Here is a 24,378-nt window from a genome sequence, read left to right as displayed (position 1 = left end):
ATCTAGCTTTTCCCAACATGTTTTCCATAAAACAATGCCTTAATTCCCTGGGCAACTAAGTTTGAGAAACAATGAGTTGTACATTTCTCTTACAGAGTCACAAAGCATTCTGGCATTTTAACAGTTTTGAAAACTCTAGCTAAAGAAATCAGTTTAACCTAGAGTTTTCTAATGTATTTGACAAGATAATAATAATAATAATAAAGACATTACTGCTCTCTAAAGGACACTTTAAGAAATGTTATCTTAATCCAAAGGAATAGATCTAATACTGAGAATTTCAGACCACCGGAGAGACATTTTGTTGCTAGGGGATTTTCTTTACAGTGACAAAATCATACCAGACTACAGTAGTTCTAACCATGAGCCCCTGACAGAGTGTAACACTATAATCTACTGTCACAAACTGGAGAACACTTTAATCCAACTCTCATTTTTAGACAAGGAATACAGGACCAGAACTGTTCAGGTACTTTCACACAATTTTAAGTTATAAAATACTTTTAGAAACTGGTTTTAAAATAATGAAGCCAATATTTTACTTCTGGCTGTAACAATTATCTGGAGAGAAAATCAATTAAACTCCCTATCCTTCCTTCCATTTTCCTTCATTGCAAAATGTTTCTTTCTCTTTTCTACCAGAGAGCCTATCTTCAGAAATAGCCCAGATAGTTCAAGACAACTTAAAATTTTTAGGAAAAGATCATTAAGCTCCCTAGAATAATTTTAAAATTAGCCAATAACACAACTGAAGCCAGGTAGATTACAACTTTGATGCTCTTTGCAAGTCTTTTTTAATTTTTGAGTTAATCATAAACTTAAAGAAAAATTGCAAGTTCAATACAAGAATTTTTTTATCCTGAACCATTAAGATTGACAATCAGATAACCCATCATACCTGAATATTTTAGAGTATATCTCCTACAAAGAAAGGCATTCTCCTATGTAAATTAAATACAAGTATCAAAATCAGAAACTTAATATTGACTGTTATCACCTAATACAAAGACCCCATTAGTGTCACCATTTGTCCCCATAATTTTCATCACTGCAGAAAAAAAAGTTCAGAATCATGTTTTTTATCTTGTAAATCCCCTTCAGTCTGTAACAATTTCTCAGTATTTCTTTAACATTTATAATAAGCTTTGATCCTTTTTGAAGATTATAGGTTAGTTATTTTGCAGAATGTAACTCAAGTTGAGTTTAATTGATGTTTCTGCACAGAGATTCAGCTTTTGCATATTTGGCAAGAATATCACAGAAGTGATGCTTTGTTTTTTTCATTGTATCGTATCAGGTGCACGCAAGTTCAAACTGTCCCATTACTATGATTACTTAATTAAGGTGGTATCTTCAGGCTTTTCCATTGTAAAACAGCTCTTCCTCCTTTGTAATTAATAATTATTTTGTGGGGGAGTATTGTGAAACCATGTTGCTATACCATTTCTCATCAAACCTGTGTCTGTTTATGTATGTATGTGTGTATATGCATGTATGTATTATTCATTCAACTCCTGGTTTCTTATGTTACTCGGTGGGTTAAAATCCATAATAATCATTACTTATTCTGATGGAAAATTTAACCTGACTTAGAGAGTGTCAGGTTAGGTTCTGTACCTGTGGATAAATACCATTATTCTTTGAGAACTCTTTTGATTTCTGATACAAGATATTCCAGGCTCATCTTGTGCTTTCATTGTCTTTGTCCCAGAATCAGACACTTCTCCAAGGAGTCCTGGTTCCTTTTCATGGAGAGTGATATTTAGAAAGAAAGACCTGGACTTTAGGTATGGGTTGCTTGGTGGACAGGACTAAGAAATATAAATATGTACCACATACATGAACACATACACAAACATAAACAGATATACAGATATTTACATTAATAGTTATTTCTTTATGTATTAAAAACATTAATTTCAACTGATATTTCTGATTTTAATCCAATATCACAGGTATATTCTAATTTTCTTTCAAAATTTGTGTGTCCACAGACAGTGAGAAACCTGGGTCTCATTACACCTACTTACTTACTTAATTAATTAGATCAATCCTCCTCTATATAAATTATCTCCTGTCTCTGTTGCCATCTGTCTCCATGCAGATGTCCTCCTCTCCCACATGGGTTATACTAATATTAGACAAAGTAGTTTTCGAGGAAAACAATAATACTAGTGTTAAAGAAGAAATTTCATAATGGTAAGAGTCAATTCATCAGGAAGATAGAAATTTCCTAAACATTTATGTACCTAATAATATGACTTCAAAATACATATATATATATTACATATATATGTTATATGTAATATATATAAACTATATCTCAATAAAAATAATATACAGGAAGCAAAAGTTGATAGAACTGCAAAGAGAAAAATATATCCACAATTACAGTTGCTTATTTCAATACCTCTCTCTCAACAATTGACAGAACAAGTAGAAAATCCACAAGGATGTAGAAGACTTGAGCAATGCTATCAACTGCTATTGACCCAATTAACATTTAGAGAACGCTCTACCCAAGAAAAGCAGAATACACATTCTTTATAAGGGAACACAGAATATTTCCTAAGATAAACTAAATTCTGGGTCATAAAATAAGTCTTACTAAATTTAAAAGGATTAAAGTAATACAAAGTGTGTTCTCTGACGGCAATGAACTTAATTTAGAAATCAATTAAAAAATCTCAACAAAAGAAAGATCCTCAATACTTGGAAACCTAAAAAGACAATTCTAAATAATAATCCATAGGTTAAAAAAAAGACAGTAAAAATAAAATTAGAGAGCATTTGACCAAAGTGAAAACAAAAACCAGCATATCAAAATGTATGGAGTGTCAATAAAGTAATACTGAGGGAAAATTTATAGCTGCTAACACCTATATCAGAAAAGAAAAGACACCTCAAACCAAGGACTATTGCTTCTACCTAAGGAAACTGGAAACAAAGAACAACTGAAATCCAAAGAATGCAGAAAAAGAAGCTAATAAACAGTAGAGTAGAAAAATAAAAATAGGAAATACAGAAAAAATAAAACAATAAAACCAAAAGCTACTTTTTTGAGAAAAATTAATAAAATTCATAAATCTCTACTCAGACTGATTAGAAAATAAAGACTGAAGACACAAATTACCAATATTAGGAAGAAAATAGCAGATATCAATACAGATTCCAAAGATATTTAAAGAATAAGAAATTATGAACAATCTTATTCCAATAAATTCAATAACTTAAGTATAATGCACAAATTCCTTAAAGAATAAATACCAAAGTTCAGTTAGGAAGAAATGAATAATATGAGTAATCCTATTTCTATTAAAGGAATTAAATTTGTAGTTTAAACATCTTTCCTATAAAGAAAAATCCATGCCCAAATGGCTTCACTGGAGAATTCTAACAATCATTTAAGAAGATTAATGTCAATTCTACACAAACTCTTGCACGAAATTAAAGAAGAGGGATTATTTCCCCATCCCTCTAAGGTCAACATTACTCTGATACCAAAATCTGGAAAAAAAAACAAGAAAAGAAACTACAGGCCAATACCCTTCATGAATTTACACATAACACAAGGATATCCACTTTCATCATGTCTATTAAACATTGTACTGGAGGTTCTGGACATTGCAGTAAGATAAGCAAAAAAAATAAAATGTGTCCAGATTAAAAAGAAGAAGTAAAACCATTTTATTCACAGATGACATAATCTTCTAATTAGAAAATCCTATGAATATCAAAATAAGGTTCTAAAACTAATAATTCAGCTTAACAAAATTTCAGCATATAAGATCATTATACAGAACATAGCAATAAACAACTAAAAATTAAAAGTAAAAACCAATGTCATTGAAAATAACATTAAAAAAATGTGAAACACTTAGAAATGAATTTGACAAATGGAGCAAGGGTTGTACACCAAGAACCACAAAACTTTTCTGAGAGAAATTAAAGAATACCTAAATAAATTAAGAGATGTACTATGTGCATGGGTCAAGTGACTCATGACTATTAACCTGCCAATTCTCCCCAAATTGGGCTGTAGGCTTGATGCAATCCTTATCAAAATCCAAGGAAAGTTTTTTCTATAGAAATTGACAAGATTATTCTGCAATTAATATAAAACTATAAAGTACCAAGAATAACCAAAACAATTTGGAAAAAAATGACTAACACCTACTTAATTTCAAAACTTATTATAATGCTACAGTTATCAGCACACTATGGTATTGGCAGAAAGATACATAAATAGGTTAATGTAACAGAATGGAGTCCAGAAATAGACCAACACATGAACAACTGATTTTTGACAAAGACAATCATCAGAAAAATAGGATAATCTTGCTCCAATATAATTATTAACTGAAAATGGATCAAGACTCAAAGGTAAAACTTAAACTATAAAATATCTATATAAAACATAGGAAAAATATTTTTGAACTTGGTTTAGGCAAAGATTTCTTAGATCACCAAAACTGAAACCCTTTAAAGAAAACATTGATAAATTAGACTTCATCAAAATAACAACTTCTGCTATTCAAAACATACTGTTTAGATAATATAAAGATCTGACAAAGACTGGGAGAAAATTTTACAAATCATATATTTGAAACAGATTTGCTCTCTTTTTTTAGGCAAGGCAACCCTTCGTTGACCTCACAGATTGCAAGGACCTTGTCATTTTACAATCCCTTATTTTTTATTTTTTTATGCCTACAGTACCTGGTCTTCCAAGGTGGTCTCCCATCCAAGTACTAACCAGGCCCAACCCTGCTTAGCTTCCAAAATCAGACAGGATCGGGCTTGTTCAGGGTGGCATGGCCATAGGTGAAACAGATTTGCATCTAGAATATATATATATATTTTTTAAAAGCTCAAAACTAAACAATAAGGAAACAAGCAACCAAATTTTAAAAATTGGCAATTTTAAAAAATAGACAACCCAATTATAAAAAAAAAATTTGAAGACATGTTTCACCAAAGATAAATGGATAGCAAATAAACACAATGAAAGGTTGCCAATATCATTAGTTACTAGAGAAAGGAAAATTAAAACCTTAATAAGATACCACTAAACATATTTCAGAATGCTTAAAATTTAAAAGTAACAAGTGCCTCTAAGGATTTGAAGCACTGCTGTTAAGAATGTTAAGTGGTGCAAACACTTTGGGAAACAGTTTGACAGTTTCTTCAAAAGTGAAAATACACACCTACCATAATATCCAGCCATTCTACTCTCTGGTATTTGTACAAGAGAAATAAAAGTATATTTCCATACAAAGACTTGTACACACAAGTATTTATAGAAGCTTTATTTGTAATAATAACAGAAAACAACCCAACTGTTCATCAACAACTAAATGGATAAACTGTGCTACATGCATGCAATAGAATACTACTCAACCAGACCTACTGAAAATTAACATAAATCTCTGATTTAGAAAATAAATACATCGGTCTCATGTGGATCTATAATGCACTAACGGAAAAATATTGAGGTCATAACCTGGTGCTCACATATAATGCTTTAAAACCCAAGAAGGAATTGCAAGTTTCTTGTCAAATATGGTAGATAAATCTTTTATCCCTCTCATTTCTTCTCCTCCAAAAAATGATCTTACTAAATTTAATTATTCATAAGCCATTTTCATTTTTCCCCCAGCTTTCAGGCTATTCTGAATAACTACCGATAAACAATATATTCTCAGCTTTTAGATAATGATACATAAAACGGAACATTTCAGGCAAATAAAAAAGAATACTAAGATTTTCTTTGCTAAGGAAGGACCTTTGGATATAAAACAATTTCCCCAAAGATAGGCCCCCAAGGGTCTCTGTTTTTCTAAGAAATTTTCAGTACGTATATAGCTACTAAATGGTCAGATTATAGTTGAATTTTAACAATGCATTAGAAGATCATTTCAGACATTTATAGTCTTAATTTTCAGAGTACAAGAAAATTATCACTTCCTCACCTTCTGATAGAGGTTTTAGCAACTGAAATAGGACAAAGGCAAACACAAAATAAGAGCAAAGAACAAAGACCATGCTAGATCAGCAACAACTTGCCACTGGAATAGGACCTGCAGAAATTTTGCCCAGCCTAAATGATCTATTCATAATGATCTATTTATTCCTAAGTATTCACATAAACTGTGATACAAATAAATTAACTTTGAGCTAGATGCTTTTTTAATCAAGCTTTAAAACCATGAAGATCTTTTTTTTAAAAAAGGCTGTCTAAAAATTGACATATCTTTTATAAATATAAATCCTTTACAAGTATCCCTCATTACAAGTAAGACAAAAATATGAAATGCTATAACTAGAAAATATGTAAGATAAAGAACAAATTTAATAGACATAGCTAAATTCTCCTTATGGTAAAGTTTCAGGGGTCTACAGTATGGTCTTACTTTTGGGGTATCTATCTATCTATCTACACTCAATTCTAGGCAGAATCAGTGGGAATAATTTAAAAGGATTAAAGTAATACAAAGTGTGTTCTTAGATAGCCAAAAGGTATAAAAGCATTCCCTATTAAAAGTGTTCTTTGTAACAATTTCATGGTGGTAACAATATTCCCCATCACATCTCCGAAATATCCAAAATAATACAAAAAAAAATCTAAGTAAAAGCAGTGTACTTTCTGGGTAAACATAGCTGCAAGATAAATTCTCCAATATTCCAAAGAGCTTCCCTTCCTTTAATTGATTCTCTATGGATGCATTGGGTCTAAAACTAGTAGAGGTCTGTGTGTTTATTCAAAAAGACATTACTTTTTAATTGCAATCCTCAAGTACAAACGTTTATTAGGCATTACAATTCCCTGGAAATACAAATCCCAATGAGCCTGGAAATGCTTTCCCAATGTAATGTTCAGCTTCCTGACCAAAACATTCAACTCAGTATTCTCCAGTTCACACCAACAGAAATACATGTTTAGCTTTAAATTGTGCATCTGACTCAGAGAGCAGGAGAGTACCTATTGTCTCGAGATTGTCTACTGAAACTTCCTTACCTTTCAGTTGAGGAAAGTGATACCTAGAGAGATTAAGTGTTCTGAACAGGTTCAAACAGTTAATCAGTGGCAAGCAAGGATTAAGAAAAAGTCTACATATACAGTCCAAAGGCCTTTCTATAACTCCACACTATGCAAACTTTTAAGAACTCCACGTATGTATAAGTCACAGATAGATGCCACTGTGTAAACTATACATATATATTCACAATTCTCTTCCAAATTAGATATATTAAGGAAAGATTAGATAAAATTCACTTACCTATACCAGAGACCTTGAAAACATTACTTATCTATCTTACACATTAAGTTAGTTGATCAGAACAAAAAATCCTGCTAGTGCAACGTTCGCTATTTTTAGAATTGTTATTTTAATTCAGCCCTCAAATGCTAATCCATTTTGAGAATAAAATCCAAATGACATTTCAATATTAAAAACCAGTGTGTATATGCAAATTTGTTACTTATACCTTTGGAATTTTTAAGGCCATCTCCACACACTAAATATCCCATAATAGTTTGCCAATTTATAAACACAATTCTATCTCTACACGGAGCACAGCAATTGCCAAAAACTACTCTTACCACCAGAAAAGTCATATCCATGGGATTTCGATTGCTGTTTTTAACAAGTGAACAGCTCAGCTATGCAACACCATGGTCAACACCATGGTAGAGTGAGGATCAGACTCACAGAAAGTCCAAGTAGCTTCTCTCTTTTCTATGTCCACAGTCTATAAGTGCCTAGGCTCTTTAACAAATAAGATGCAACATCTGAAAAACTTTTCTAATCTTAGCTAATCTTCTGAGTCACAAAAAGCAGTGCCATGTCTGTGTCCCCTCAATTCATTTGTTGAAACCCTAAAGTGATGATATCAGGATGTGGAGCATTGGAAAATGCTTAGATCATGAGGCTGGCGCCCCCATAAATGGGATTAGAACTCTTATAAATGAGACTCCACAGAGATTCTCACTTCTTTCACCATGTGAGGACACAGCTAGAAGGTGCCAGTGATGAACCAGGAGGATGATTTTCACCACAATGTGACCATGCTGGCACTCTGATCTCAGACTTCCCAGCCTTCAGAACTTTGAGAAATAAATTTCTGTTGTTCCTAAGATACTCAGTCTGTGGTATGTTCTTATAGCAGCCCAAATGGACTAAGACAAACACAAAATATAAATAGATCACTAAAAGCTCATCGTTGAAGATAATAGAGTAGAAAAATGAGAACCATCACAAGACTAGCGTGTAGAAGGTAAGATACATTGTGTGGCTGAGCCATAAAATAATAAAATAATAAAAATAATAAAATAATAAAATAAAAAAAAGGTGAAGTTATTTCATAATATTCTGTCCCAAGTCTTTAAGATATGTATAGATGCATAGGCCACCTCAGCATCCCTGTACTCTGCCTAAATACAGCCATGCTATACCATGATCAACTGTGCTTAAGAAATACACCTATATATAAAGAATGATTTGGAACATATTTTTTACATTTGCTATAATACACAAAAAAATCAATTGTTCTTTAAGTCTTAGCAATATCAACTATCATCATCCATAAGTATAAACAAACAAATAAACAAATACAAGGCATTAGCTATTGATGGTTAAGGGTTCTCAATATTTTACATGAAGGATAGTATCACCACTGTGATAAGTCTAGATAGAAAAATAATTTTTCTATATCGATAACTATTTATCTTCATTATAATATGGTTTTGTTTTAGATAAAATTAACCCATATGGCAACAAATAAGATTCCTCATTAACTAAAAAAAATATTACATGGCTCTTTACTTATTCTCAGAATTTTATCAATTCATATTAGGTTTCATCCTAAAGACCAGTGTATCTAGTCCAAAAGATTCTCTTTGAACTTCTGAGACTTTACTTTCAGTATTGTTTGACAAATTCTTATTGAAAATCAATTATATTCCAGGCATTGTACTAGATTCTAGGAACAAAAAAGATGAATAAGGCTTGGTTCTTGCCTCTATAATATTCAATCTAGTGGGTCAGGTTATTGCGTACACAGTAAATTTCAGTATACTGTGACAAGTGTGATGATAGAGAAATTCACAGGATTATAAAAATGGACACTGAAGGTTACCTACTTTAGACTAAAAGTCAGTCAGGAAAGAATTCTGGCAGATGTGACACTCAAGAAGAATCCTGAAAGATGAATTTACATCAACCAAGAAAACAAGGAAAGCAAAGGCCATTCTAGCAAAGAAACAGACTCAAAGACCCTCGTGCATGTAGAAAACTATGTACAGTTTAGTTCCCTTAGAGCAAGAAGTCCAGAAGAGACAAGTAGGAGAAAGTCTTCCATATCATATTAAAGAATTTAGATGTTGACCTTCAGCCCAGGGATTGTAACTTATGTAGGAGAACAAATGTACCAGAAGACCCAAAAGAAATACCCTGTTACATCAAAATGACACTTTTTTAGAACTTTTACATATGAATACCCAAAGGCAAAAAATAAAATCTCCTATGTTCCACAGGAACAACATTCTTTATTTTATTAAATTTAGGCCATTTTTACATGGTTACAGTACCTGACTGGAGCCTAAAGACAACTAATGAATTTAAAGCAGAAATGAAACTTGTCAGATTTTCATTTTTAAATAAGATATATTGAGTACAGCTAAGATAATCATAATCATATAAATAAAAATATTACAAACATCTTCCAGAAACAATATAGTTCAACAATAAGAATAAAGTCTACAAAGCACATACTTACAGTATAACTAGAAGACAGAGAACACTACAAAAATCAACTTATCTCCTTGCAGAAAAAAAGGTGAAGTTATTTCGTAATATTCTGTCCCAAGTCTTTAAGATAAGTCAGGGTACAGGAAAAAAGCTATACAGAAGAGAAAAGAATAGAATTAATTGCCTATAATTAAAATGAATCACCCTTAGAATGAGAAATCACCCTAGGTGTGAAAATACTGGGGGAAAAAAGTTCTCATAGATTAGTGTTAATTAATAATTATAGGTAAGGGACTTAAAAGTGCAGATAGGATCACAAAAGGTCATCTTGAAAAGGCAATGTGGATGGAGAAAGAAATAAAAAAGAAAGGGAGAGGCACCCATTGGAAATTATACCATAAGAGAAAAGAAAGAAAAACCAGACAGGTAAATTCAAGATGCTGCAAGATACATTAAAAAAAAAAAAAGGCACAAAACTGAAGAACACAATCCCTCCCCTCCTCTCACTACTTTCCAAAGAAAGCATCCATTAAATAATTTCTTTAGTGACAGAAGTATGTGACTGTTGAACTAGAAATCTCAAAACTCACATCCAAACTACCAACCCTATTCAGGAAAGTAGAGGTATAATCAAAGCTACTATAAGAAGAAAATACAAATTGAGAACAAAAATAATTCGGCTGATAAAAACCTAAACATAAAGCAAAAGAAAATGATAGCACAAGATTCTAAATGTATTAAATAACCTCAAACAAGTAGATAATTGGGGGCTATGAAAAAATATTGAACCAGAAATTAAAAATGAAAAATAAAATTTAAAAAAAGGAAGAGATAATGAAACTTAGACTTTTTTTTTTAATTCAGAAAAGAAATAGAAGAAAAAGACAAAAATTAAATTAGAAATAAAAATTAAATTATAAATGCCCAAGAAAGAATGGATATGAATAAAAACAGCTGGTACTAAAGGGGAAAAAAAAGAAAAAGAAAATCAAGAGACAGTAAGTGAGCTTTAAAAGATATGAGAAAAGTCAGAAAGAAAGTAGTTAAAATAGTCAAAGAATGTATAACACACGTAAAATTGAAGTCCCCAAAGAAAGAAAATTGAAAAATGGATAAGAACTAATATTTAAAATTATATACCAAAAGAACTTTCCAGAAGTAAAAGAAGACCTTATCCAATGGTTCCCAAACTGTGTGCTGAGGTATAGCAGTATACTGAATGAACTCACAGGCATGATATGGGATATTTTAAATTTTTGGAAAAAAGCAGTAATATTCGACATCTATTGAAAATCACACAAACAAGTAATTCAAATTAGTTCACAGATTCAACATGAGATAGCACCATTTCATAGTTTCAAATCTTTGTGAAGTTGAATCATCAATAGTTATTGCAATAAAAAGCAAGTACAATGTGAGAATCAATATATGATAGGCAATATACAATTTCATTCTAAGGTTTGAGAAATTGTGCAGGTTTCACACAGCCCAATAGTAGGTGATCTGAATTAGGAACAAATAACATTATATTTTTCTTCTAATTGTTTTCAAGTGGCCACCAGTTGTTAGGACATAACTATTTACTGTTTAGACCAGCATACTTAATGAATAGAACTATTATACATTTCTTCTGGCCTAAGACCTCCATGAAAATGTTTCTGAGACTCTATGGGCACTACAAACTAAGAAAGCTTGGAACCTTTACTTGAATCGATATATAGAAAGAGCTTATCATTTACCCAGGAAAATTAATCTTTAATGATCAACTCTGGGACATACCTTATTAACACTATTAGATTACAAAGAAAAATCTTCAGGGTTTCAAAAAAGTAGATCAAATAACTTACAACAGCAAGAGAATTAGATGGACATCAGACTTCTCACAAGCAACATACAAAGCAAGGAAACTATAGAAAAGCATTTTCAAGAATTAAAGCAAAGAAAATATGAAATGTAGTTTTTATATCCAGTTCAAGCTGTCTTTCAACTATCAAGACTATAGAAAAAGTTTAAACATGAAACAATTTATAGAATATGGTACACATGAGCCCTTCTTGAGCATTTTACAAGCGAGTATCATCTAACCATTTCTGGAAAAAATCTATTGTAGATATAAGACAAAAAAAAGATGAAGACAGTGAAGACAGGATATTTTTTAAAATGTATAATCGATAAAATATGGTAAAAAGAAGAGAGAGAAAAATAAAGTAGAATAAGCTTATTGACTATTTTATGAGCAATGGGTCAAAGGATATATTTTGAAACTGACAAATTAGATAGCAAAAGGTGAAATAAAAAAATAAAGTCTAAAAGCATTTCAAAATGTATTTCAAGTACAAAAGTAACCACTAGAAAAAATAAAAACCTTCTTAAATACCAAAGGAAATTTTAGAAATTAAAATACAAAACAAATAAATCACAAGTGGGGGAGGGGGCAGCAAATAAAACAACACACATAGAAATTAAAACAATGTACTATTAAAGAATTGAAATAAAATAGAACAGTCAGTAAATGTGGATAGGCTTAACAAACCAATTACAAAACAAAACCTTCAATTTCTTCATCAGTAAGACCATCTACATGCTAAATAAGCAAAGATGCACCTAAAACAAAGTGATTCAGAAAAAATAAGGAATCTAAACCAAATGGAACCAAAAAGGAAGCAGGGGTTGTGATCTTGCTATCTGATACAGTATAATTCAATCAAAAAGCATTAAACATAACAAAGAACTCTTTTTAAAGCTAATGCCACAATTCATAATAAATATATCACATTCATAAATATTTCTGCACTAATTAATACATCAACCACCTTCATAAAGCAGAAATAAAGAAATTCAAGAAGAGATAGAAACATAATAATTAACACACCACTTTCAGTACAAGACATTAAATGTATGAAAACTAAGTAAAGATATAGCAGACCAAAAGTATATAATCAATAAGCTGTAGTCTATTATATATATCAAATTTTTTATCCTCATGAGTTAGAAAATACACCTTCATTGTAAGTGCATATGAAATGTTCACAAAAGTTTACCATATATTAATCATATGGATAAGTTTTATAAAATAGAAGTATTACGAACAATGGTTTCTGGCTAAAATTCAGTAAAGCTAGAAATTAACAATAAAATACAAAAAGTCCCTTATTCTTGAATATTAAGGGGAAAAAACTCTCCTACTAAACAACTCTCAGTAAAAGGAAAAAAATAAATAGTAATTTGAGACTTTCTAATAATAACGATAATAAATAGTACATATTAGCATGAAATATATTTAAAACAATCAGAGGATAATTTATAGTATTAAGTACTTTTGTTAATAAAAACAAAAGAATGAAAATAAATGTGGCAGAGTAGCCAGAGGAAAAAACAATAAAGGAAACCAAAAGAAACAAAATGAGGGAAATAATAAAGATAAGCACAAAAATCAATGAGGGAGAAAACAGAAAAGCATTGATCTAATTAATAAATCAGTATCTTGGTTTCTTGAAAAATTGAAAAAAATACCTTTTTAAAAAAGCGGGGGGAAGCAAACATATAGCACAAAAACTAATGAGAAAACAATCATTGAGAATTTAAAAATAAAAAGGCATAAATGCAAATATTTATGTCAATAAATTTGAATACTTATATGAATTAATAATTTCCCAGGAAAATACAGTTTACAAAATTTACCCAATTAGTGATACAATGCTTAACAAGACCAATTTATAACACATATACAGAGAAAATTTGGAGGAAATTCCCAACTAAAAAGATTCAGGATCTGATGGTTTCACTGGATAATTCTACCAAACCTTTAAATACCAGATCATCCCAATGCTATATAAATTATTCCACAAGACAGAAAATAAAGTCTGTCTTCTAAATTCTTTGTATAGAGAAGTATAACATTAAAAACAATCTGTGAAGACAATATAACAAAAGAAAATTACAGATCAATATCACTTATCAATGTCATTACTAAGATAAAAACTAAATCCAACAAGCCGACTCTACATTAAAATGTATATATTATGACCAAGTGAGGTTTATTCCAGAAACTATTAATAAATTAGAGAGTCCATTCATAAATACAACATAATAAAACATCTGAGGAGGAAAATATTATTATTATAGATTACAAAAAAATAAAAACAAAAACCTATTGGCAGAATGTAACATCTGATTCTAATTAAAAAGCACTCAAGAATACAGAAATTGGCATACCCTTTTTTACATAATAAAATATATACTCTTTAAAAACAGTATATTACTTAATGGGGAATACAAGAGATATTACTTAATGGGGAAATACAAGAGATATTACTTAACGGGGAAATACAAGAGATATTTCCCTTAAGATTAGAAAGAAGATGAAATATTTACTTTGCCCATTACTATTTAACATACTGGCAACAGTAAATGCAGTTAGAAAAGAAAAACTTACTACATCAGTGGTTATTAAAGCGTGGTCTGTAAACCCCTGGTGATTCCCAAGACTCTTTTCAAGGGGTTTGAAATGTCAAAACATTTCTCCCAGTAATATTAATATATTGCTTGCTTTTTCTACTGTATTGATAATTTTAATTATGATGCAAAAGCATGGGAGTTAAAATTGCCAGAATCTTAATATGAATCAAGGCAATGGCATCATACTTTACCAGTATCTACTGTATACTTTACTGTTAGGCACTACAAAAAAATTCCAGTTTCACTTAAGAATGTCATTAATCAAGCAGTAAAAATTGTTAATATTATTAAGTCTCAATCCTTGAGTACAGTTCTTTTTCACCTTCATTGTGATGAAAGGGAAACTATGCATAAAGGACTTATGCTGCACGCCAAATTATAATGTTTGTCTCAAAGAAAATAACTTGTATAATTGTTTCAGTTGTGAGCTGAATTAGCACTTATTTTATGGAACACCATTTACTTTAAAAGAAAAATTGACAGATAAATTATAGTTATTCATACTGAAGATCTGGCAGGCATTTTTTAGAAAATGAACAAAGCAAACTTCAAGGAAAACAACTGGTGAGAGTTGCTGCCAATGACAAAATTCAAGTTTTAGAAATCTTATATCTACCACCATGAGCCTGATAGTTTCCCAATAATTAAAGGGTTTTCTGATGAGATCAGTAGTAATTTTAACAAATGTGATTTTTTAAAATTTTCTAATGAAATGTATTAACATTTGAAATATTTGTATAACACAGTGAAACAATATTTCCAATACATATGTAACAAAGTTATGCATGAGTAAAAGACTTATTCGAACTGCAAGTTACACTAATGGGGTTTCAAGCAACATCGTACAAAACGTGCATTGGAAATAGTTTCAGATTCAGCATTACCAATAACATTAAGAAGTTTCCACACATCAAATGTTGGACTATAAGAATATCTACAGCTCTCTGAAAGTATCACTAAAATATTCCTTTGTTTTCCCACTACACATCTGTATGAAGCTAGATAATCTTCATATAGTAAACCAGAAAAAAATCTTGCAACAAATTGAAACAACAGATCAAATATACTGCAGAAACAGATATATTCACCTGTTTTCTATTAAGCCAGAAGTCAGAGATTTATAAAAATACACAATATCAATCTTGTAAGTTAATAAAAGTAACTCATTAAGAAAAATCTGTGCCAGCATGTAATGAATTTACCATTGTTATTTTTAGATGAATTAATAAACTGTTGCAATTTTCTTAGTCTTAATCTTAATTAGGTAAATATTAATATATATAACTCACAATCAAAAAATCTTGAGGGTACTCAAAAATATTTAAGAGTGTAAAGAGGTCTTGAGATCAAAAAGTTTGAGAACGGCTAAATTATAGCATGGGAACATGAAAAGTAGAAAAACTATCATTATTTGCAGTTTCTGAAAAACTACAGAACATCAATGATAAAACTACATCAAACAACTAAATGATTCAATAAAGCATCAGAACATAGATTTAACATACAGAAATCAATATACTTTATATACACAAGGAATAACATGGTAGACTAGATTTAATGGTAAAATAAAAGCATTTAAAACAGCAAAATAGAGAAAATACTTCAAATAAAGTTAAAAAATATAAAGCCTATGTGAGAAAACTTTAAAACACTTCTGAAAGACACAAAAATAGTCTTGAACAAGTGAGATGTCTCTTGTTCTTTGATAAGATGACTCAACATCATAAGAATGCCATGTCTCCCCAAGTTAATTTATAAATTAAAACTATTCCAATAAAAATATCAAAAAAAGTTTTTATGGAGCTACAAAAGTTCACGTGGAAAAATAAGCATGCAAACAAAATTAAAGAAAAACTGAAAAAGAAAGTCTACAAGTGGGAAGATAGCCTAACCAAATATTAAAATTTGTAATTCTTTGTAATTCAAAATAGTGTGGTACTGATGTATGAATAGGCAGATTGGGGAGTAAACAGAAAAGAAGTAAACCCAATATGGAATTTTAGTAAATTAAGGTGATATCTTAGATTACCAAACCTTAGCTAAAAGAAGAGCTGTATTAATAAATAGTGCTAAGACAACTAGATAGACATTTGGGAAAAGATAAAATCAGATCCATACCCTGTAATATACACAATTCCATGTATACCAGAGATCCAACATAAGAATAAAGCCATACAAGCTCTAGAAAAAAATGCTGGTAAAGTCTAGCATTAATTGGTTATAGCAGAGAATTTCTAACTATGACTCAAAATCCAGAAGCATGAACAAAGGTAAATTTCACTCCAAAAAAACAAAATTTTTGCATGGCAAAAATATAATAAGTAAAGTCAAAACACTATCTCACCAGAAGAAAAATTTATAACATCTCTCACAAATAAAGTGCTAATATCTCTAATAAATAAAGAAGTCTTAAAAACTTAAAGGAGGAACAATAAAAACTACACAACATTGCTGAAAAAAATTAAGAAGAAATAAATACAAGGAAAGACATTCCATGTTCATAGACTGGAAGAGTTAATATTGTCAAAATGTCAATACTATCCAAAGTGATCGACAGATTTAGTGCCATCCTTATCAAAATCCCAACAATGTTTTTCTGCAGAAATAGAAAAACCCATCCTAAAATTCATATGGAGTCTCAAGAGACCCTGAATACCCAAAACAATCTTGCCACTTTCTGCTTTCAAATCTACTGTAAAACTATGGAAATCACAATAGTGTGGTACTGGCATAAAAAGAGACATATAAGTCAATGGAATGAATAGAGAACCCAGAAATAAACCTTCACATATACTGTCAAATGATTTTTCACAAGGGTGCCAAGGTCATTCAATGGGGAAAAGACAGTCTTTTCAACAAAGAGTGCTGGGAAGCTAGATATCCACATGCAAAAGAATAAAGTTGGACCCTTATCTAATAATATGTAGAAAAAATAACTCAAATGGATCAAAGATCTAAACATAAGTATCTCTTAGAAAAAAAAATGAAGAGCAAAAGTTTCACAACATTAAATTTGACAGATTTCTTGGATATGACACCAAAGGTACAGGCAACAACAAAGAAAACAAATTAGACTACATGAAAATTGAAAGCTCATTTTAATTTAATTACTACTCTAAAGACTCTATCGCATCCTAAAGTACTTGAGGTAGTACTTCTACATAGGAATTGTTAGGGATACAATTCAAACCATAACAGACTATAACCAATTGTATATAATAAAAACCATGAATTCATACTTATTTAAATAAATGAATTATTTACTTAATGAGGAGAAGCAAAAGTTCTTTATAGTAGATTTCCATTATAGTAGAATTCTAACAATATTTTGTATAAATCTCAAAGCATTTCCCCATAAGTAACAGGGAAAAGTAGTAACTTTACAGTGGAGAAAACCAGTATGCACTAAGTGTAACTAAGGCTACAAAATTAACATCAACAATAATGAGACAAATAGATATTTTATACCTCCTGTTATGATGTACTGAAAACACATAAAGTCTGTGATACTCTTGACAAAAATGCATTACTTAAATCTAATCATGAGGAAGTATTGGATAAACCCAAAGTGAGAAAAACATTCTACAAGTCAATATAACTGTCAGAAAACAGACTGAGAAACTGTTCCCAACAAGAAACTAAAGAGACCTGATACTTAAATGCAAAGTGTGAGGTTGGTTTGGTTTCTAGACCAGAAATTTTTTTAAGCTATGAAAGATAGTACTGAAACAATTAGTGAAATATAAAGTGTTGAGATTAGATAATAATATTGTATTAATTTTAATTTCTTAATTTTGATGATTGTAATATAACAGATGGTCCTTGTTCTTAGGAAATATATACAACTATTTAGCGGTAACAGTGCAAGACAACTGTAATTTACTCATGTAATTCAAAAAATGTGTAACATTTTTAATATATATACATACACACATAAGTCAATCCTCATCATTCATGGATTTTGTATTTGGGAATTCACCTGCTCACTAAAATTTTTTTGTAACCCCAAAATTAACTGCAGCATTTTCATAGCCATTTGTCAAAATGCGTAGAAGTGGGAAAAAATTTAAGTCATCCAATACACATATTCCAAGCTGAGGTCAAAGAAGGTGACATACTATCTTTTTGTTTCAGCCCTAATAATACAAACAAGTGTCCTTTTTGTGGTCTATTTAATGCTATGGCTTTTGGGGGGTTTTTTTTAGGGCTTCTTTTTGGTGATTTTGCTGTTTAAAATGGTCCCCAAGTATAGTCCCAAAATGGTTTTTAGTATTCCTAAGTGTAAGAAGGTTGTGATATGCCTAATGGAGAAAATGTGTCAGATAAGTTCTGTTCAGGCATGAGTAACAATGCTACTGGCCATGAGTTCAATGTCAATGGATCAAACATATATGTAAATGTTAAATGTACATATATATCAAATATATATATTATATATATATATCAAATAAGGTGTCTTTAAACAAAAACACACATAAAACGAGGTTATGTGTTGATTAGTTTGATGAAACTATAACCAGAGACTTGTAGGGAGCTAACTCTGTATTTCCCCTGGAGTAACAGTTCCATATATAATGAATTTAGTGTTTTCAGTGACTTTCTAGAACATACCTACCACAAATAATGAGAATCACCATTGTGTGTGTGTGTGTGTATATGTGTGTGTTTGTGTCACCATTCCTTGGAAAACAAAGTGATGAAGTAGCTTAGTTGAATTTTGGGGTACTGTCATGTACCCCACATCTTTATATTCTAAAAAAACCCCACCATACCTTTATATTCTAAAAGTACTCATTGTTTAGATGCTCACACCATAAGACTGTCTAAATACCTAAAGACCAGCTAAATACCTATCATCTTAAATTCACTTCAGGGCAGATATTTATTGAATGAAGTAGTAGGAATCATCAGTAATATTTAAATTTGCTTTCCCTCTCTCTTTGTCCCTTCTCAAAACAGTAATTGTTGGATTTGTTAATTTAACACATATGTTAGATGATCCCATTGTATTATAGAAGAATTCTGGGTGACAAATTGTAAAGTGGAAAGTGTGTAAGCAAGAAGATACATTAGAAGGCACTAGACCAGGTGAAGAAGAATGAGGATCTCAGGAACTAAAGATAAAAAGGAGGAAATTTTTGTGTTTCATTAGCTGTGAAGGATGAAGAAGAAACTCAGGGATGACTGTTAGCATTCTGGCATGGCGACACATTACCAGTTGATAAAGGTAGTTCAGGAGGAGCTTCAGTTTTAACATGTGGATGGAAGATAATGAGTTAAACTTTAACCAGAGGGAGTTTGAGATGTTCAGCACATAGATGAATAAATGTGACTTATGTTTAGGGAAAAATAATAAAGTTTAAGTTAAATATTTAGAAATTACTGATGATGGTGTTTAAAAATGATGAGTGGATGAGACTGCCCATGGTGAACATGAAGAGTCCATAAAGTTGACTTAAACGGAACACACAGAGATAGAAGAAAAACTAGGAGTCTGTGTAATGATGGAGGCTAAAGGATTAGAGTTTCAAGGAGGAGCAACAATATCAAGTACCTTAAACATAAGTCCTGAACCACGTCCACTGGAATTGGCAATGACTTTTCAATATTGGATGATTACTGAGTATATGAGAAATGGTGATGGAGAAAAGAGTGCAAACTACTAGTTCAAGTCACCTGAATGGGGAGAAAAAAGATTGGAAAGTAGTTAGAAGAGAAATTATAGTAGGCAATGATGTTTGGTCAGTTTTAGGATGGCATGTTTCTCAGCTACACAGAAGTAGCACTGGAAAAAAAACAAGTTAAAAGAGAAGTGATAACTGATAGAACAAGGACTATTTGGAAGTGGGAGGATTTATCCTTTAGCAGGTAAAATATCTGATCCTTTGCAATTCTCCTGGGGAGAAAACCATTTATATCTAAGTAAATGACTTCGATGTGAGAGGACATGATAGAAGATAAAATAATCTTCAGAGAGTGAGGAAAGTGGAGGTTGGGTTAATGGTTTGAGAAGAGAAGAAAAAATTTGAAGTGAATGTTGAGAGAAATCAGAGCAGTTAAAGCATGTTAGTGAGGATACTATTAAAAGTAGAATTCATAAGTTTATATTTCTATTATTAGATTATTTTCTCTAGCAGCATGAAACCTCTAAAATGTGGAGGCTAAAAAGTTCACTTATAGGATTGGTACAAGGGAGCTCAGTGGGTTGACTCAAAGGCCAATAGAGTAAGAAAGACAAAGGTACACAGGAATATAGTTCACATAATGAGTTGTCTAGATCAGTCTATGTAGGGGAGAAAGAAAATCATATATATAGGAGTTAATAATACTGGGACAAAATGGAAAGATGCAGAAAATGAATCCAGGAACTAAAGCCTAGAGGCTAATAGATGACCAAGACAAGGAATGCTGAAATAGGACAACAAAAGCTTGAGAGAGAGAGAAAGAGGATGAAAATAAATTCAACATTAGTGCTATTTAAAAAATCACTTACAATACCTTTGATTCACATTTTGAAGACTGAGCCTCAAACTTAAACCAAGAGTAATTATTTTATTCTTAAAATACCACTTCTCCCTCGTGATTAATCGCCTCTGCTTCTACCTCTGCTACATTAACAATGTAAGGAGACTTGAGCCACCCAAAACCATATTCCTGATTTATTTCTCAAGGCACCTTATAAATTGTTGCAGGTTTGTCTGCCTCTTAATCCTACTCTATGCAAAATCACTCAGAGTAAAAGTTAAACACCATGGCTCACAGAGGTACATGCAGTTTCCCTTCTCTTATGTACTTTACTTCCAACTCATTCTTGGTACAACACAAGCATCTCTTTCACTAAGACACATTTTCTGATCTACCTAAACTGGGATGAAACCCTTGTCTCTGTCTACATATGATCCTGAGCAAACATATGTCACTGTATCATCACATTATCTTATAACTATTGTAATTATCTATTGGCCTATGTATGGCCCCTATCTATACTTTGAGTTCCCTGTAAATAGTGATCTTACTCTTTGATCTTACTCTTATCAATATCCCTAGCACTTAGTGCAGTATCTGGTACATAGTAAAGACTTAATAAATGGTTGACAAATGAACTACTAAATGTTCGTGATCTAAACATGGAGTGCTAGGTTTCAGGGAAAGTATTTTTTGAGGAAAGAGATAACAAATTCCACCAAACTGGGACAGATTTGCTAACATACTACTTCTAAAGTATAATTAACGGATTTCTATTAACCAGTTCTCTCTATCTTAGTTGACCTTAAAGTTCTACAGGGAGATAGTGTCAAGAAAGCAACAAAATATAGGATGATTATTTTCAAATTCTGCTTCATTAAGATGTTGTCAGAAGGCACCTCCAAGGGTGTAAGAGGATTTGAACAAGTAGAGTCCTAGAAATTCTCAGAACTTCCGAAGAGTCAGAGACTACATAAAGGTAGAATGTGCCACCTCCAAAATGGTGAGCTCTTTAGACACAGACTAGACACCCACTTGCTGAACTGCGGAAAAGCCTATCCAAGATCGTGCTTTATAAACTTGAGGTTTATCAGGTTATTTACATTCCTTTGATTCTCTCATATTCTGAGAGGCAGTGTCAAAGAAGGGTGACTTTAAAATCCACTTCACTACTTATTAGCCTATTAGCCAGTGACTTTGGGCAAAGTCTTTAAGTTCCTCAATCTTCATTTGCAGAATTATTTTGAAGATTTATAGAAATATAAATCTTTATAGAAAAAACACATAGCTGAAGATATACACCACATACACATACCACATGCGCACATACACATTCAATAAATTGTAGCAGGTGTTATCCAGCTATTTTTTATTCTTATTTGCATGTGCACTTAGTTTCTTGACAAAAGCAAAAGTACTGAATCCTGAGGCAAAGGTAAACTGACAAAGATAAATCAGAAATGACATTGCTTCCTATGTATCATGCATTATTATTCTGGAAAAACAATAATGTTAAACTGTAAAATTAACTGTTGAGGGGATCTTTGGAAACATGGCAGAGTGAGAGAAGTCCCCAGATTTCTCCCCTTGAAACAACAATATATGAACATCTAAAACTCAACAAAACCACCAAAACTATATACCAGCACGTCTGAGCGTGGGATCTACGCATAAGAGCTATCATAGGTCAGAAACCCAGGTGCCGTGTGATGGACTGGGAGAAATAAAGAAGCTGCCTCTCAAAGCCCCCAGAGCTCCTTGCAGGAGGAGGGAGAGGGAAGAAGGTGAGGCCAGTTCTCTGAACAGCCTTACCTGGGAGTGCTGTAAGCACCATGCAGCTGGTGGCAGGGCCTAGTCATCCGGGCAGAAGGCAGAGAAGCAGGACGGCGGAAAAACAGTTGATTTTTACAGTTCGTGGTTGCAAAACCAAGGCTCAGCCACAGCCCCCAATCCCTAACACAGAGGGCCCCTCCCCCATATCGTCTGAGATCGATCACCGTAGAGCACAAGGGGAATCTGAGCAAATGCTACCAAATCTGTTGCTAACACTGACAGGGACTGAAACTGAGGGTAGTAAGTGTGATTAAATATCTATCAGAAAATAAAAAGGTATTTTTAAGGCTTTATATAAAGCAGAGATCCAAGAGGCTTAGATGCCACCTACTGGAAACCAAAGGAAAAGCACTTTCTTTGCAGCAGGCTAAAGAGAGACGCTTATATAATAAATCTTCTTTCCGGGGAAAAAAGCAGAATACATTCCATTAATGTCCAGGCAGAGAAACAGTCCATTAAACACCATGAACAACCAAAGTGACAAGGCATCTCAGAAAGAAAAAGAAAAATATCCAGAAAACACGCTTGTAGACATAGAAATATTCAACTTAAGTAACAGAGAATTCAGGATGGTACTTCTGAAAAAGCTCAGTGAGTTCCGAAACAAGTCATATTAACAATTTCAGGAACTGAGAAAACACCTAGATAAGCAGAGCAAGGAAACTGAAACCCCCAAAAAGTACCAAATAGAACTTCTGGAGATAAAAAAACACACTGCAAGAGCTGAAAAATGAAATAGCAAGCTTGGGAAATAGAATCGAACAAATGTAGGAAAAGATCAGTGATACTGAAAATAGAAATCTAGAAATAAATCAGAAGGAAGAAGAAAGAAACCAAAGAATGAAAAATAATGAAAGAGAAATTCAAGAACTAGCTGATAATATCAGGAGAGTAAATATAAGAATAATGGGCATCATTGAAGGTGAGGAAAAAGAGCAGGGACTAAAAAGCATTTTCAGACAAATAGTCGATGAGAATTTCTCAAATTTAAGGAATGAGCTGTAGCTTGGAATTCAAGAAGTCAACAGAATACCCAATGATCTCAACCAAAATAGGCCTTCACCAAGACACATTGTATTAAAGTTATCAAAAATCAATGACAAAGACAGAAGTTTCAGGGCACCCAGGGAGAAGAAAATGGTAACTTATAAAGGAAAACCCATTAGATTATCCTCGGCCTTCTCAGTGCAAACCTTACAAGCTAGAAAGAAATGGAATCAAATATTTAAATTACAAGCCTAGAATAATGTATCCAGCTAAGCTCTCCTTTAGATATAAAGAAGAAATTAAGACCTTTCCAGATACACAAAAATTGAGGGAATTCTCGACTACGAGGTCTGCACTACAGGAAATACTGAAAGGGGTCAGCAAAATAACAAAAAAAATACATAATTAGCAGTAAAGTGACTGTCAAGCAAACAGAAGCAGAAGAGTGAAACCCTTACTAAGAACAAGGCATTATAAGCTTAATAACAGGAACAGAATTGTTATAACAAGATAATAATGAACGTTCAGCATACATAGGGACAAACTGAGATAACAATGACTAAAAAGGGGAGGATTCAAAGATCCAAATTCGCAAAAGGGAACGGAGATAAGGCATGCGCAGAAGAAAATGGATAACCGTATGTATGTATGTATGTATGTATGTATGCATGTGTGTGTGTGTGTGTGTGTGTGTGTGTATAACTATCCTTTACATATTCGTAATGGTAACCACACACAGAAGATTCAGAACTGAAGTATATAACATAAAACATGAAGAACCAGAGGCGAAACCCACAAAAGCCAAACAAAATAAAGAAAACAGAAACTCAAGGACAAGAAAGCAATGGAAACACCAGGCTACCAGAAAGCAAAAGATAAAATGGCT

At 32.0% G+C, this 24,378-nt stretch overlaps 1 protein-coding gene and 1 pseudogene across 1 annotated transcript in view; both read right to left on the bottom strand.

Annotated features, from left to right (window-relative positions):
- GPR158 (G protein-coupled receptor 158) overlaps positions 1-24,378 on the bottom strand; it is a 318,792-nt gene that overhangs the window by 201,120 nt on the left and 93,294 nt on the right.
- LOC112475751 lies at positions 4,708-4,826 on the bottom strand (annotated as a pseudogene).

The sequence above is a fragment of the Pteropus alecto genome, unplaced genomic scaffold (genome assembly GCF_000325575.1).
Source record: "Pteropus alecto unplaced genomic scaffold, ASM32557v1 scaffold11, whole genome shotgun sequence".
NCBI classification, from domain to species: domain Eukaryota; kingdom Metazoa; phylum Chordata; class Mammalia; order Chiroptera; family Pteropodidae; genus Pteropus; species Pteropus alecto.
The sequence above is the reverse complement of the archived record's forward strand: the minus strand, read 5'-3'. Positions and strand labels throughout refer to the sequence as shown.